Source organism: Grampus griseus (assembly GCF_964374135.1).
Source record: "Grampus griseus genome assembly, chromosome: 5".
Taxonomy (NCBI): domain Eukaryota; kingdom Metazoa; phylum Chordata; class Mammalia; order Artiodactyla; family Delphinidae; genus Grampus; species Grampus griseus.
This window is the reverse complement of record NC_138998.1, coordinates 106,835,094-106,852,928: the sequence shown is the minus strand read 5'-3', so window position 1 is coordinate 106,852,928 and position 17,835 is coordinate 106,835,094.

Here is a 17,835-nt window from a genome sequence, read left to right as displayed (position 1 = left end):
AAGAAACCTGTGTGCAAGCACAGGTCACTATCCACACACCCCCTCCTGGGAGACTGTGCAGCCCACCACTGCCAGGGTCCTGTGATCCAGGGACAATTTCCCCGGGAGAACACATGGCATGCCTCAGGCTCTTGCAACGTCACACTGGCCTCTGCCCCAACAGGCTTGCCCCCATTCTGTACCCCTCCTTCTCCCTGGCCTGAGTGAGCCAGAGCCCTCTAATCAGCTTCTCCTTTAACCCTCCTGTTAGATCAGGAACAGACACTCTCAGGTGACCTACATACAGAGGTGGGGCCAAATCGAAAGCTGAACCCTGGGAGTTGTGTGAACAAAGAAGAGAAAGGGCAGTTTCTAGCAGCAGCCTCAGGAGCAGCAGATTAAAGCTCCACAAACAACTTGATGTACCCTGCATCTCTGGAATAACTAAATAGACAATGAATCATCCCAAATTGAGGTGGTGGACTTTGTGTGATTTTGTCTGTATAGCTTTGCTTTTACCATTTGTCCTAGGGTCCTGTCTGTCTGTTTTTATTTGTTTATTTATTTATTTATTTATTTTATTTATTTATTTTAGTATAGTTTTAGCACTGGTTAACATTGGTGTATTTAGTTTTTGGTTTGGTTGCTCTCTTCTGTCTTTCTTTCTTTTCTTTTCTATTACTTATTTTTTTTAATAATTTTTTAATTTTTAATTTAATAACTTTCTTTTCTTTCTTTGCTTTTCTTTCTTTGCTTTTCTTTCTTTGCTTTTTTTTCTTTCTTTCTTTCTTTTCTTTTCTTTTTTTTTTTCTTTCTTTCTTTCTCCCTTATCTTCTGAGCCACGTGGCTGACAGGGTCTTGGTGCTTCAGCCGGGTGTCAGGCCTGTGCCTCTGAGGTGGCAGAGCCGAATTCAAGACATTTGTACCAGAGACCTCCCAGCTCCACGTAATATCAAACTGTAAAAGCTCTCCAAGAGATCTCCATCTCAATGCTAAGGCCCATCTTCACTCAACGACCAGCAAGCTACAGTGCTGAACACCCTATGCCAAACAACTAACAAGATAGGAGCACAACCCCACCCATTAGCAGAGAGGCTGCCTAAAATCATAATAAGGTCACAGACACCCAAAAACACACCACCAGCCGTGGTCTTGCCCAACAGAAAGACAAGATCCAGGCTCATCCACCAGAACACAGGCACCAGTCCCTTCCATCAGGAATGCTACACAACCTTCTGAACCAAACTGAGCCACTGGGGGCAGACACCAAAAACAATGGGAACTATGAACTTGCCATCTGCAAAAAGGAGACACCAAACACAGTAAGTTAGGCAAAATGAGAAGACCGAGAAACACAGCAGATGAAGGAGCAAGGCAAAAGACAACCAGACCAGAAAAATGGAGAGGAAAGAGGCAGTCTACCTGAAAAAGAATTCAGAGTAATGATAGTAAAGATGATCCAAAATCTTGGAAATAGAATGGAGAAAATACAAGAAATGTTTAACAACGACCTAGAAGAACTAAAGATCAAATAAACAATGATGAACAACACAATAAATGAAATTAAAAATTCTCTAGAAGGAATCAATAGCAGAATGACTGAGGCAAAAGAACGGATAAGTGACTTGGAAGATAAAATAATGGAAATAAATACTGCATAGCAGAATAAAGAAAAAAGAATGAAAAGAATTGAGGACAGTCTCAGAGACCACTGGGACAACATTAAACACACCGACATTCAAATTATAGGGGTCCCAGAAGAAGAAGAGAAAAAGAAAGGGACTGAGGAAATGTTCGAAGAGATTATAGTTAAATTTCCCTAATATGGGAAAGGAATTAGTTTATTAAGTCCTGGAAGCACAGAGACTTCCGTACAGGGTAAATCCAAGGAGAAACATGGCAAGACACATATTAATGAAACTATCAAAAATTAAATACAAAGAAAAAATAGTGAAAGCAGCAAGGGAAAAACAAGTAACACATAAGGGAATCCCCATAAGGTTAACAGCTGATCTTTTAGCAGAAACACTGCAAGCCAGAAGGGAGTGGCAAGACATATTTAAAGTGATGAAAGAGAAGAACCTACAACCAAGATTACTGTACCCAGCAAGGATCTCATTCAGATTTGATGGAGAAATTAAAACCTTTACACACAAGCAAAAGGTAACAGAATTCAGCACTACCAAACCAGCTTTACAACAAATGCTAAAGGAACTTCTCTAGGCAAGAAACACAAGAGAAGGAAAAGACCTACAATAATAAACCCAAAACAATTAAGAAAATGGAAATAGGAACATACACATCGATAATTACCTTAAATGTATATGGATTAAATGCTCCAACCAAAAGACATAGATTAGCTGAATGGATAGAAAAACAAGATCCATATATAAGCTGTCTACAGGAGACCCACTTCAGACCTAGGGACACATACAGACTGAAAGTGAGGGGATGGAAAAAGATATTCCATGCAAATGGAAATCAAAAGAAAGCTGGAGTAGCAATTCCCATATCAGACAAAATAGACTTTATAGCAGAGACTATTACAAGAGACAAAGAAGGACACTACATAATGATCCAGGGATCAATCAAAGAAGAAGATGTAACAATTGTAAATATTTATGCACCCAACATTGGAGCACCTCAATACATAAGGCAAATACTAACAGCCATAAAAAGAGAAATTGACAGTAACACAATCATAGTAGGGGACTTTAACACCCCACTTTCACCAATGGACAGATCATCCAAAATGAAAATAAATAAGGAAACACAAGCTTTAAATGATACATTAAACAAGATGGACTTAATTGATATTTATAGGACATTCCATCCAAAAACAACAGAATACACATTCTTCTCAAGTGCTCATAGAACATTCTCCAGGATAGATTATATCTTGGGTCACAAATCAAGCCTTGGTAAATTTAAGTAAATTGAAATCGTATGAAGTATCTTTTCCGACTACAATGTTATGAGGCTAGATATCAATTACAGGAAAAAATCTGTAAGAAATACAAACACATGTAGGCTAAACAACACAGTACTTAATAACCAGATATCACTGAAGAAACCAAAGAGGAAATCAAAAAATACCTAGAAACAAATGGCAATGAAAACACAATGACCCAAAACCTATGGAATGCAGCAAAAGCAGTTCTAAGAGGGAAGATTATAGCAATACAATCCTACCTTAAGAAACAGGAAACATCTCAAATAAACAACCTAACCTTACACCTAAAGCAATGAGAAAGAAGAACAAAAAAAAAAACCCAAAGTTAGCAGAAGGAAAGAAATCATAAAGATCAGATCATAAATAAATGAAAAAGAAATGAAGGAAATGATAGCAAAGATCAATAAAACTATGAATGCTTTTGACTGACTTCATTTTTCCCCCTGACTCTAGTAACTAAATACAATAATTCTCCAGCCCTGAGATTTTCTTGACATTCAAAATTGTGTACTACTTATTTCCCGATAGGTATCTAAAACAGATGAGGGCTGATTGAGACTCCCTATCTTTTCCCTCAAACTTTCACTTTATCCATGTCATCTCCTTAGTTTGTCATCCTTCTCGTCTTCCAAGATTAAAACCTGAGAGTCGGTCTATCTGCTCCTCTCTTTGCCTCATATTCATCTGATCAAAAAACTGTGTCATTGGAACTTCATTATCAATCTTCACATATTCAGCCTTCTACTATCTATGCTACCTTGATCTATAAAAATAAAACTTCTTGTTTCCATCACCACTTTTCTTCAATTCTTTTAATTTTCATTGATTATCATTCTAAAATGTCATTATCGTATCACTCCACTTCCAAAGATTATTTTATTTTTATTTCCTTATATTTTCATCTTGTGCTTTATTCTTCTCAAATAACACATCCAAACTAAAGGTATTACTTTTTACTCCTTACTTTTTCTTTGACAAGTGTCAGCTATTCATTTAGTGGCACCACTTCATACAGTTGCCCCAAACCTGGTTACAGTTTAGGTTTATCTTTCTCTTTAAACAACTGAGCAAATAGCAGTACCCACAATTTTTCTTGTAAATCTATACCTTAATCCCCATTACATTAGTCCAGACCCCCATCCTCTCTTTACTGAATGACTACAATAGTCCCCTGTTTTTGTTCCTATCCTTATTAATAGCATCTATCCACACTACAGGAAAATGCCTTTTCCAGCACCCAGATATGAGGACAACAATCTTCCTAACTCATGGCTTCTCATCTCCCTCTGAATGAAGCCCAGACTCTTTATCAAAATGTAAAAGGATTTTCCAGGATCTACTTTCATTATGTTCCAGCTTCATCTGGCCCTCTTCACATTATTTTCTAACCATACTAAATAACTTAGAGTTTCTTGAAAGTTCCACACTTTCTTTGCTTTTATTACTTTACACAAAACATTCCTGACTTTTGGAATGTCTCTTTTCTTCAGCCCACCCCGTATCTTTGCTGACTAACCTGGTTTATACAATTAAATAAAACATTTCATCTGCACGAAACTTTTCCTCATACCTAAAGACTCATTTAATTATCACTCTAATTGCACTTTCATGAGTACTTGTCTGTCCAATATGAGGAAAGAGAAAATATATTGTTCATTGTATATCAAACAATGACTGTAGAACCTGATATATAGTAACTAATCAATAAATATTCTAAAATAATTAAAAATAAATAAAGAAATATTCTATAATCAATGAATTTTCTCAAATAGCTGGGTACTTCATGATATCTCTCTTTCACCTAATTTCAACTTCTCAGAGTTGCTACGCTGTTACACATAGTTATATCTTTAAAGAGATTTTGGGGGGTTGCAGTGTTTACCTTCAGCATGTTTCTAAAAGTTGATTAATTTTAAATTCATTCTATATACATTGGTGGTGCTCTCTCCTTTACAAAACTGCATATTATTAACTCAAACTGGGTAAATATCTTTTCTAAATCTCTCATGTGACCACATTTAATAGGCCCTTATTGAACTCTGTTGTCTTGGATTGTCATAGATGACTGCATATATTCCCCAACTGACTTTGAGCTTTTGAGGATAGATATCCTGAATTTGTAATACATGAGTGTTTCCCATTTTCAGACAACAAATAGGTACTCAATAAATATTTCGTAAATGAATAATATAAGCTATGCACTATCAGAACTGTATATATTTGGTGCTGTTGCCCTTCTATAGAATATGCATTTTCTACATCAATATCTGGTGAATTCTCACACATTCTCAAGAGTTTAGCACAAATGTCCTCCCTGGTTAAACATCACCTTAGACATCCTTTTCTGTCACAATCAACAAGGGCCCACTGAACTTTCCCACCGGTGGTGCACTCAACATGCTTGATGTGTATTGTATATCCCTGTATTATAGTTTGACTCTAAGGTTCTTGGGGACCGGATCTTGGCTCTATTCATCTTCATATCCTCAGCACATAACAGATTGCTTTGCACATGCTTTGCCTATAATACTTTTTTAAACTAAATTGAAAGAAATCATTCCTTTTCTTACAAGGCATAATACAACAAATTTTAGGGAGGTAGCCCCTTCTTTTAGACATTAAGGGAATTTAGACATGAGATTGATGAAACCAGAATAACAGACTATATTTTTTATTAGTAAGAGACAGAATATCTTCTATTTGCAGGTAATTGTAATATGACTCTAGATCACATCATAGCTCATAGAAGAAAGAAGGTACTATGGATTTCTTGATATTAATTTTCAGTATGAATACAGACTATGAGAATTAGACCTCATGATTTTAATGTTCTGGGTGATCTTTTCTATTGGAAAGGGAGATTTCCATTTGTAAGTCAACTATATTGACTCTGAGATTAAGCAATCTCTTATTAATTATAATACAATAAATCAAATCTCTGAATCTATTAAAATTTAGATAAACTAAACACAAAGCTTTTAAACCCTGTAATAATGAGAAAGCATTGAAAAGATCTGCAGAAACAGCTAAAATTTTGAATATTTTCTTGGTTGTTAAATTTTCCACTTTTCTTTACCATAGTTCATCACTAGGGTATTCACATACAAAATGAAATAAAAATCAATTCATTCTTTGTCTCCTGAAATTCTGTCTTGTACTTATCCCAAAGAGCACCCCATTTAAAGGTGTTAGTACAAGCAGTCAGTAAGGTGAGGTGGCCTTTTACCTGACAGGATTTCAGTCCAATTAGAAGACAAGAAGATAACTTACCCTTAGAGAATAGTTTCAGAGTCAATTTTTCTACAACTGCTCCCTAGAGGTTAAGTTAAGAAATAAACTGAACACAAACACATCTCTGCAGAAAATTGTTTGGGTTGGCTCATTCTCCACTGAAACTATATTTGCTTAATTTCCATTTTTATGGGAAGATGTCTTTAAATGAGTTATGCTTTAATGGAGATATTTTAGAGATTGAGAAGAAAGTACAGAAAGTACAACTACTACTGGATATAATTGCTTCCAAATCTAGGTTATTTTAAGGAAATGTTTATCAGGGCAGTTGCTCTTCCTTATATAATTTTTTTGCTGAAATTTTTCATTGTTGAGTCAGCTAACACAAGTATAAATCAGCAACTCTATTATAGATATTTAGTAACAGAATATAAAACACCACATGAAGCAAGCAACTAATATTAGAAAACATAACTTTATTTTTATAAGCTGCAGTCTTCTGTGTTCCTGGAATATGTTTTTGCAAAAAGATTACCAACTTTAACCTTTTCTTGGATAAAATAACTCATTCCAATGTTTTGTGGTAATTGCTGTATCTATACATTATTAAATAACTGGTATGACATGCAAAAACTAAATAGAATTCTCTTCGGTAATTGTGTTTTCAAAATTTTTTTTCCCTGCAATTATCTCTACTACCATTCTAATATATGGGATCATGATCTAATTTTGCCATTGCTTTTGGGATAATGATTCTCAGAAAATGTTATTTACTATGAATTTCCAAATATAACAAAAATCTAACGAATGTATAGTTTTAAGTACACATGGCATAGGCAGGATTACAAACTGGGAATGCTTTGATTTTATGCCATTAGGAATGAAGGTAGATCAAAAATTAACAAAAAGTGTATAAAATGATATAGGTAGAAAATTTCAATACAGTAAAAGTCAATTAATTGAATTATATACACCAAAATAATTGTATGAAACATCATATGAATACAATGAAATGCCATGTATTTATGACAACTTGTGATCATTATGCATATGAATTATTATAATATTTACCATATACATAATTTTGCATTTTACTTTCTTCTGTATTTTTAATCTTATACATTATTCCACTGACCTTTACAACAATTGTATTTTTAAAGCAGTTACTTAAAAATGAATGAGTTGGCTCCCTTTTATAGTATCTGAAAACCATGAAATCATTTGTATAAATACCGATTTACTACTTTATTTTGACAGTATTTCAATTTGCAACTGAATTTTATCAACATTTGGGTGCAATAACATCTGTCCCTTAAGGAAGACCTACCATTTATCATTTGTTATGGGAAATATATATTTACATATTTATTGTATATACAATATTTATTTCATGAACATCTATTTATTATATCAAATGTAACAAAATGAAAGTTTCCTGAAATTATATAAAACTGAATTAAAAGAAAAAACTGCACCATATCAAAGAAAAAATACACAGAAAAAACAAAAAATGTGAGAGGGAGAGAGAGAGGAAAGGAGAAGGGTGTGACACAGGAAGGAAGGGAGTGAGGAAGGATGGAAGAAAGGAAGAGAGGGAGGAAGGGAGGGAGGGAAGAAGGGAGAGAAAACCTGATTTTGCACCTCTTAATCCATTTTGCACAGAACAACAACAACAAAAAAATGTGGTCCCTTTTATGTGACCTTAGTCATAATGTGCACTACCTCAAAAACTGACAACGTTTCTCAAATTCTGGTCTTATAGTATAATCTATTGGATAATCAAGCCTCTTTCTTACTTTACTTTATATATTTTACTCATTATTACTACTTCTAACAATTTATTCTACAGGGTTTTCTTTTGCATGAATGTATATGTAATAAATTATCTAAATTTCCATCAAAAGGGGATTGATTTCATAAAGTATGATGCATCTATAAATGAACCACAATGAAATGAGTTAGAGATATACATGCTGATTTTTTTAAAAATGTCAAATATAACTTCTTAACTGAAAAAAAGAAATTACAGAACATTGGAGTCCTATTTTGTATAAAGAGATTGAAATTTTATACTACATAGAAAGTTATGAAAATTAAATATTTTAGGAAAGGTACAAAAAGACTATAGAAAGTGTGCTCTGTAACATCACTTATAAAATTTATTGAGTCCAGATCATATCTTTAAATTTTTAATTTTAAGCAAAAATCTGTTTTGGTTAAACATTTATACAAATAAGAAATAAAAACTAATTCTACACAATTGCACAACACATAATTTTCTTCCAAATATATTTTGATTCTGCATATACAAAGGGACTGGATTATTATTTGAGGATTTTTATTTCCTAATTATAGAATAATACAATTTTGGGAAAAAAGTTTAAAAAGTATTAAAATATATTTGATTCTAATAATATATATGCATGTTTTATACATATATTTGTCTTGATTTTTCATTTTCATATATTATGGATTTTGCATATCATCTATAGTATCATATTAATGTTTAAAAATCCTTCCATCATATGAATATAATAATTGGTTTGTCATCATGTTACAAATCTCTGATTATCCAATAAAGCAGAATTTAAAAACACTTTTACTTTTAACTATCTTTGATAATTTGATGGAGAAAACTAGTTTGTAATAATCTTTTTAAAAATTAATCATGTTAATTTTTCACATTTCTCATTAAAAATAAACCACATGTATTAATTCTGTTGTTATTAGACTATAATTTTATCATATTCTATATAGTTTTAAACATTTTATTCGATTTTATATTCAAATTTACAATATATATCTGCCCTTATGTCAATGTTTATCTAGTGTTACAAAATGTCAGTCTTGCTTTCCTATTTCTGAATGACCTCTTTTTGGCTAAAGTACTACATTTAACAAAAATATTTGAGTGCAAAATTTTGTATGTTTTTGTTTGTTTGTTTTTACTTTTTTGCCTGGCATTTTTGAAAATATCTTCCCTTTTCCTTCACAAATAAGTTGAGAAAGTGGCAGTGAGGACAATTCTTGAATTACAAAATTAATGGAATGCTAATTGTCAAAAATAAGGGAATCTAAAAGTGCAATAATTTTTTTACATCTACTCCTAAATTCCATATCTGAGGGTGAATTGAATTACTGACCAAAGAATCAATCAAACAACAACAAAAAAAACAATCAGACACAAGGACCATCAAATGTGGACTGGCCAGAAAGGACAGATGGCACAACTACTTTGAGCCACTTGTTCTAACTTTCACTGAATTCCCAGAGATTGCTCTTCCGGGCCAGATTGCATATTGGGAAACTCATTTGTATTAGCTTTTTTCTCTAAATTTCAATTAATATAATTCAAATTTTCTCTCCGAGGAAGTTGAATCAAAGGAATGTAGTGTTTCAGAATTTGAAGATTAAAAACTTACTTATAGCTTTTATTTTCAGTATACAAACCATATCCCATTCTTTTTTAGTTTTTCATTTTGCCAGTGTTTAAATCCTCTCCATTATCTCTAACTCCAAATACTTTATTAGGCCCTTTCAAGGCACCTTAAAGTATTGTTGAGATAAATAAATACTTATGAGTCCACAATAAGACACACATTTTTCAACACATGGAGGAAGGTAAGAAGGAACTTGAAGGAAGGTAAGAGGTAAACATAGAATGGAAATTATAATAAGAATAACTTATTTGGTTTTATTATACAAATGTAAGAATATATTTTCTGAACTTAAGTCACTAATGATCTAAACCAGTAATAATTGGAGTAGTTTAAGACAATGTCAGGAAGAAAGTGTGTTTTATTTGGCTTACCAATTCAGATAGTGTTTCTAAAGACTGTCACTGTGCAGAAGATTATCAAAAAGGAGAAGAGGTTGACAATAACTAAAAAAGTACAAACTGTAATGAATATTTATATAAAAGTTAACATTTAGTTTGTAAAGATTACAAGGGTCATTTACCACAGAGAACAGTGAGATATAAGATTAGTGTACATTAAATATTCTGAAAAATATTTCCACATGTTTCAATCAATATGATGAGTGATAAGTTCTGTTTAGCATAACTGTATCTCCCTCAAATAGAATGTATCTATTTTATGAAATAAAGTCCCCAGTCTGTTATGTGAGGGTGTCACCTTACTTAAAATAAGTGCTAATTAAATTCAGCTACACATGAAATCCCAGCATAGCTCCTATGGACATGTGTTGTTAACATGGTAAATTGCTAATAACGATTTATGTCCCTTTTAAAATCGCTGCAGTGGTAATATTCTTTCAACCACAGTTTCTTCTGCTTGCTTCCACAGATCACTTTTCTTGATACTGTCACCAAGTCCTTCCTAACTGATTTCTGAGAGTTCTCATATCTTCACTCTGGCTCGCCTTGTAGGTACTCACCCATTTCAAGCAACCATAAAGTTCTCACTTTTTTTTAGTGATACTCTCACTTGGCACTTTTGCAGCACCTCAAGCACTTTCACCTTTTCTAGTCGCTGTTTACCAGAATAAAAATTAAAGGCAGAAAGAGAAACAATGAGTGAGGACACAGATGGGCAAATAGTCCTCAAACTAAGGAAAGTATGCTACATCAAGGTGACACTGTCATTTATTGGTCAAGAGTATGAAGTAGTAATCATCTCACCATACTATTGGGTGTTACAATAAATATATTTTGGTACCTGCTATGTGTGTGTGTGAATATATATATATATATATATATATATATATATATATATATTTAATGAACATTTACAGATCTTAACTTAGGTATGTTTATATAACATATACCAAGAATATACTTCAGTCAACATTTATTAAATGCCTGAATTGCTTGCATACATTTTTATTTTACCCTGTTTCTCTATGTTAACTAATTATTCATTTAACTTATTTCTAAATTCTGTTTATAGCCTGTGAAATTTGTAGTATGGTATGTATCTCCTGAACTAAATCTTATGACTCATTAGGGACAATGGCTTATTTTCTTTCTATGTGAAAAACTATTTGTTTTATAGGAATATATTTAAATAATTTGACAACTTAACAAATTAAATATTAATATGTAAATTGCTAGTGGAAATAATATAAGAAAAGTCAAGATTCTTAATTTTCTTTGAGTATTTAATGATTTTTCAATATTATATTATTTGTATTTTGCCAATCTCAGGTTATTAATAAAGCAAAACAATGATAAAAGTCTAAGATATGTTTTTCTCATTATTTTAACCATATTTCAGTTATAATGGAATATATAAAAGTTAAAAGGAAGGTTTTTGAATGAATAAAAATTACAGTAAAAATCTATGATAACAAATATGGATGTAAGGTAAATGATGATTATCTTGCATCTTCTATACATCTCCCATCTTCAGACAAGAAGGAAAAAAGTTCTTACTTATTTTGACAGTTATTAGGGATGACTATTTCTTGATCTCATTGTCCAAAACTATATTGTACAGTTAGTTATCTATTGTAGAAGGTCTGTTATTTTTTTGAGGTTTTTTGTGATAGTGTAGACAAAACAAAAAATATTTTTAATTAAAGTCACATAAATTTGATCCCTTGTTCTAGGCTATAGACTTTTTGGACCCCAAGTACAGAATAATGTCAAAATCTACTGTTATATATGAAGAATGGTAGTATATATGTTGTTTTGCCTAAAACTGAAATGCTTCTTCAAAAGGAAGAAATAGGTTCTCTATTGTCTATTAAGTAGAAATTCAAGTAAATAGAGACATTAATTCAAATACTTCTATTTTCATATCAAATTTAGGTAAAATAAATGAATTAGAAATGAAGAAAGATATGGTATGAAAACTGAACTAATATTTACTTAATTGAGACAAAAGCCCAATGATTAGATATCTTCTATTTATTGCATCTTATGCATTCTCCATCCTTCTCCACTTTGCTCTATGGCTTGGAGGCTAATTGTCATGGTCAGCATCAAAGGACTCCTTACCCTCTGGATTCAAGTTGGGTTTGTGTCATTGGAACCTGCAGGAGATCAGAGGTTAGAAGTACAAGGAAAGGAGGGTATATATGCCCAGGGATCTCTACCAACCATATTGCCTCAGGTTGACCATGGACCAGTCCTGTCGACAGTGTTCTCCATTCAGGCAAACTCTCTGATTCTAGTAGTATAATGTTTTCTTTGTCCTTTCCAGACCAGAGTAATCAGCTGAGATCCTGTTGCACTGCACTCTCCTTTAGACTTTGTCCAAATATTTAAAAACAGCCCTTTATTAATTTTCTGACAGTTTGAATGTATGTGTTCTTCCTGTTGGAAAGCTGACAAACACAGCACTACTCTTCAAGTATACCCATTTTTTTCCTTTTTGTTATACTTTACTGAAAATATGACTGTATCTGCTTGCAAACAGAAATGTCATGAAATATTTCTTCAAAACTAAGTATTCGTGTGAGTTTTTATGTATAAATCTGTGGGTGCCTGAATAGAATAGACTCAACTATTAGACAATGACATTCAAACACAAGACATACCATGCAGGAAAAAATCTAAGATTATTTGAATATATGTATTAAAATTGGAAAAAATTATAAGTGTAAAAGAGCATAAGAATTAAAATTTAATATTTTAAGCACTTAAATTGTGATGTCCCAAACAATAAAAAAAGTAAAAATACATCATATTTCTTCCAGAAGTAATTTATTTTTAAAAGTAAAAATATCCCACCATAATAGGCATTTTTAATACATAGGCCTGTTTAGTATAAAGTAAATTACATAAATTTTACAAGATTTCTATGCTTTAATGATGTAAGAAGTGAGTTAAGGAAAGCTTGAAATTTTATGATTAATCATGAAAGTGTTAAATATAATCATAAAACTGATCTGAAATAAAATTTAAATGATTGTAGTTTGTGAAATATAACATTACTTCAAACTAAAGTGAGCCAAGTGATATGATTCCATGAATATAATTCACACTATCTAGGATATACTTTATTAAGCACAAATTATCAAATGAAACTAGAAAGAGCTAATAGGAAATCATTGAGGCATGCCTCCCAACACTTATCTGTCTATATATTTCTCTTTAAAAAGAAGATTCTCTTACTGCACCCCTTTGAGGAAGAAATATTTAGAAGACATTAAATATAAGACACATTAAATATGACATTAAATATGAGATGTGAAGAACTTTAAGGCTTTCTGAAATAGGCTTTCTAAATGGAAGAATCACTTTTTCCAGATGTTTCTGGACACTATTTTCTTTTTTAAAAAATTAATTTATCTTTTTATAATTTAAATTAAATGAAAAACATAGATCTTAAGCTTTCATTGTGATGCCTTTTGACAAATGTATATACCCACATAACCCATACTGAAGTTAAGATAAGAACATCTCCATCACATCAGAAAATTTCCTTGTGCCCCTTCTGAAAGTTTTACACATGTGAGGCATCCTCAGTTGTGACTTTGATAAGTATACATTAGTTTTGTTTATTCATGAAAAAATAACCATATGATATGTGTTCTTTCATACCAAACTCACAAAATAGCATCTCAAATGGTAGCTCAAAATAACATCTGAAAAATCCATCCATTCTGTTATAGTCATTCTTTATAATTGCTGAGTAGTACTCTATTGTATGGATATAACACAATTCCTCTATCTACTGTCAGGTGGATGGATATTTGGGTTGTTTCTATTTTTGATTTTTATGAATAATGCTACCTAAAATATTTTATACAAGATATTTTATGAATACATATTTTCATTTCTCTTGAGTAAACCTAAGAGTGGAATGGCTGTCTCATAGAGTGCTTTTAACTTTAGAAGAGATTGTCAAACTGTTTTCTAAAGTTTGGGTTTTATTTTTTTATTCCAACTTTATTCAAAATATAAAAAAGATGTGACAACACTGGATATGTGATCCTGAGAAGCCTGAAAAAAATATCAAATATCCCCCATTTTGTAGGCATTTTTTAAAATGTCCTTTATATTTTTTATTTATTTATTTTTATTGAGGCAAAATTCACATAACCTAAAATTAACCATTTGAAAGCGCACAACTCAATAGCATTTTGTACCATCACAATGTTCTGCAACCTCCATTTCTATCAATTTTCACAACATTTTCATCACCTCAAAACAAAATCCTGTGCTCATTAAGCAGTGACTACCTATTTCCAATTCACCCCAGTTACTGGAAAACACAAATCTGCTCTCTATTTCTATGGATTTCTCTACTCTGGACATTTCACGTAAATAGAATCATACAATATGTGATCTTCTGTGTCTGACTTCTTTTACTTAGCTAAATATTTTCACAGTTTATCCACGTTGTAGCATATATATACTTCATTCATTTTTATGGCTTAATAGTATTCCATTTTATAGATAATACCACTATTCATTTATCTGCTTATTTTTGGATATTTTCACTCACATTTTGGCTATTGTGCATAGTGCAGCTATAAATATTTCTGTATAATATTTGTATACTGGTTTCTAATGCTCTGGGGTATACACTAAAAGAAGAATTGCTGGGTCATATGGTATGGAGGCACTCTACATTGTTCACCAACATTTATCTTTTATTTGCTTCCTTCCAGCTGAATTTCATTTTTAATTAGACAGCCAACCTTTGCCTATGCAATTTATGCAACTCAAAAGAAACTGACGATTTGTCCAGTCCTAATTAGCTTTGGCCAGTTAAGATAATCAGACTTCTCTTGCAGGTGAGTTGTTCAGAAAACTCAGCTTAAACTCATCAACAAATGAAATCCTCCCTGGGGATTATTTTGGCCAGTAAATAGCCATATGGCTTAAAGTGCACCAAGCCAGAGAAGGGATAAACATTTATCCAAGCCTTGTTGAGAGGGCTCTCTCTCTTCTTTTAGATATGAAAGGAGGTAAGTTTTGGCATGAAGAGTCCACAGTGACAACACAGAGATGAGGGGTGAAAACTGGAAGAAATTGGACAGAGCCTGGATAACACTACAGTGATAACACTACAAACACTACAAATGACCCATTAGATGGACTTCCAGTTATGTGAAACATATTGCACTAGTTAGGTTGTTTGAGTCAGGTTTTTATAACTTGAAGTGGGAAGCATCTATTTAACAACTCTCTTCTGATGTCAAAGAGATTCATTTGCATTTATCATTCTGGACCCATTTATATTTACCCATTTATATTTCCTGTGTGGCTCTTGAAGGCATTTGAGTTAATAAACTCTGACCTAGAGAATTTGAAAGACATTATTTTTCAACTAATCCTCCCAAGTGATGCTGTATGTGTGTGAGGGGGTAGATAATCATTTTGATTACATATACTCTAATATACATAACTAAAAAGAAGACATTTGATGGTATGAATTAAGGAAATAAAGACATACACCTGTAATGATGTTGTAGCTTAATGTGTGTACATCACTGATTAAAAAGTATTCTCCTCCCTATGTACTTTACAACACTATGGATTTCCTCAGAAATAAATTTGAAAACTGTGAAATACGAACAAAATTATTTCAGGCCAAGTATTTATTTGGCCTATTATAATATTTTAAATTCTATTACAACATATTAAAATTTTGCTCTGAGCTATCTGTAGAAAGTTACTTTTTAAGCATTTAAGATCACATGTCCAAGAAGTTTCTTCTGGGTAAGGGAAAAGATTGACATTTTATTGTGACACTGTGAAGTCTTTTGATTAAATAATCAACAGGGAGTTGAAAAATTACCAATAAAGTCCTCTTATAGTTCTTGAAACAGCACAAAGGAAAATGTTTATATTGCTATTTTCTCTATGACAAGAGACAAAGGTAAATGCAGCTATTTCATTCAAATATTCAATCAAGACATTAATAAAAAGTTTAAAAGAATGGAGACTAGAACACATCCACTTTTTTAACCTAGCTAGAAATTTTCTGATTATCTAAAGACTTTTCCTTGGCTCTCTTTAGTATTAAAGTGTAATGCTGTATTAATATACCCCAAAGTTACAGCATGTTGACATTTGTGTGTCCGAGTATATTAGAGCATGAGGAACTATTTCAATTACTCTTTTTTTTTTTTTTTTTCCTGTGGTATGTGGGCCTCTCACTGTTGTGGCCTCTCCTATTGTGGAGCACAGGCTCCGGATGCGCAGGCCCAGCAGCCATGGCTCACAGGCCCAGCCGCTCCGTGGCATGTGGGAACTTCCCGGACCGGGGAACAAACATGTGTCCCCTGCATCGGCAGGCGGACTCTCAGCCACTGCGCCACCAGGGAAGCCTGATTTCAATTACTCTTGCCTCCATAATTTTTCTGATGAAAGGTCCTTGAAAAATTATTACATATGTAGAAAATAGATTTTTTTACTTTCATGCTTACTAATTGAATAACATAGCATAACAACAAAAAAATTATTAAATGGCACAAAAATTAAATTACCTTCTCAAATGAAATCACCTTTCTCAAGGAAAATAGAAAGTTACTTATGAGCAAGTACAGTTTTCCATCATGCACAACCAAAGAAGTTCTATTCTAGACACTCCATGTTGAAGAACAATATTAACCCAGAAAAAAAATAGGAGAATTGCTTTGTTTCTAGAATATGAATGATTTCAATATTTTAAGGAATTACTTCCATATATTATAAGAAGACAGAAATGCCAGAAATGCTTTATGTTAGTTCGTCTTATTTTCCAGGTCACTTTGACACATATATGTGTACCATTTCATCTTGGTCTGACCAAAATGTCTCTGTGTCAACTCCACTTGGAGTATAAAGTGTGTTGTCTCTGAATCTGAATCTATCCTTTTAGTGCCTTAGTCTGTCGTTTGAGGCCCTGTCTTCTTTGATACTTTATTGGAAACACTAAGCAAGCAGAAATATAAAAAGAGGTAAAGAGACATGGAATAAGAAAAGATAAAATGTTATAGAGTCATCTCTATGACTTCCATCATTTAATTTTTTTCTCTCTATTCTTTTAAATGAAGCATTAAAGCATTTTTCATCCCTCAGGAAAAATAAATAATCAAGAGTATAAATGAGAAAAAAAATGAGTTAAATATAATAGTGAGTATAGGAGATATAAACTCTAGATATATTTTGAGGAACAAGAAAATGGAGGCATTTAGGTATTTTGCTTTGGACACAAATGGAAGATCTTTTTTAAGAAGTTTAAAAAATGATAAATGTTTAGGAGAGAGGAAATGGTTAATAAGTAGTTAAAATACTTATAATCTTTCTACTTTTTATAGTATTCTTTAAAATTTACTTTATAATATGGACTTTCATGTAGATTGCAAGCTTTATTTTGGATTAGTCTAGTTTCCTAATTCACAAACTATGGCCTGTGAGTGAAAATTTTTCCACACTTATTCATGCAAATAGTTCTATTAATACAAAATATTTCTCTGTCCATGTGTAGTGTGTGTGTGTGTGTGTGTGTGTGTGTGTGTGTATAAAATCTATGACTACAATTATGCTAAAATGGCATACTTGAGTAGTTTCCTCAGAATCCAAAGGACCCATAAATGCTAAAATATTACTATCTGGGACTTTACAGAAAAAGTTTGCCAACACTTGCTGATCTAAATGATTCACTTCTGAATGCCCCTATGCCAGTCCTTCTTAAACAAATTTACATCACAAAATGTTAGAAATGTGTACTGCTTGAGTTGATGAGACTAGATGAAGTAGTAATAGTTGA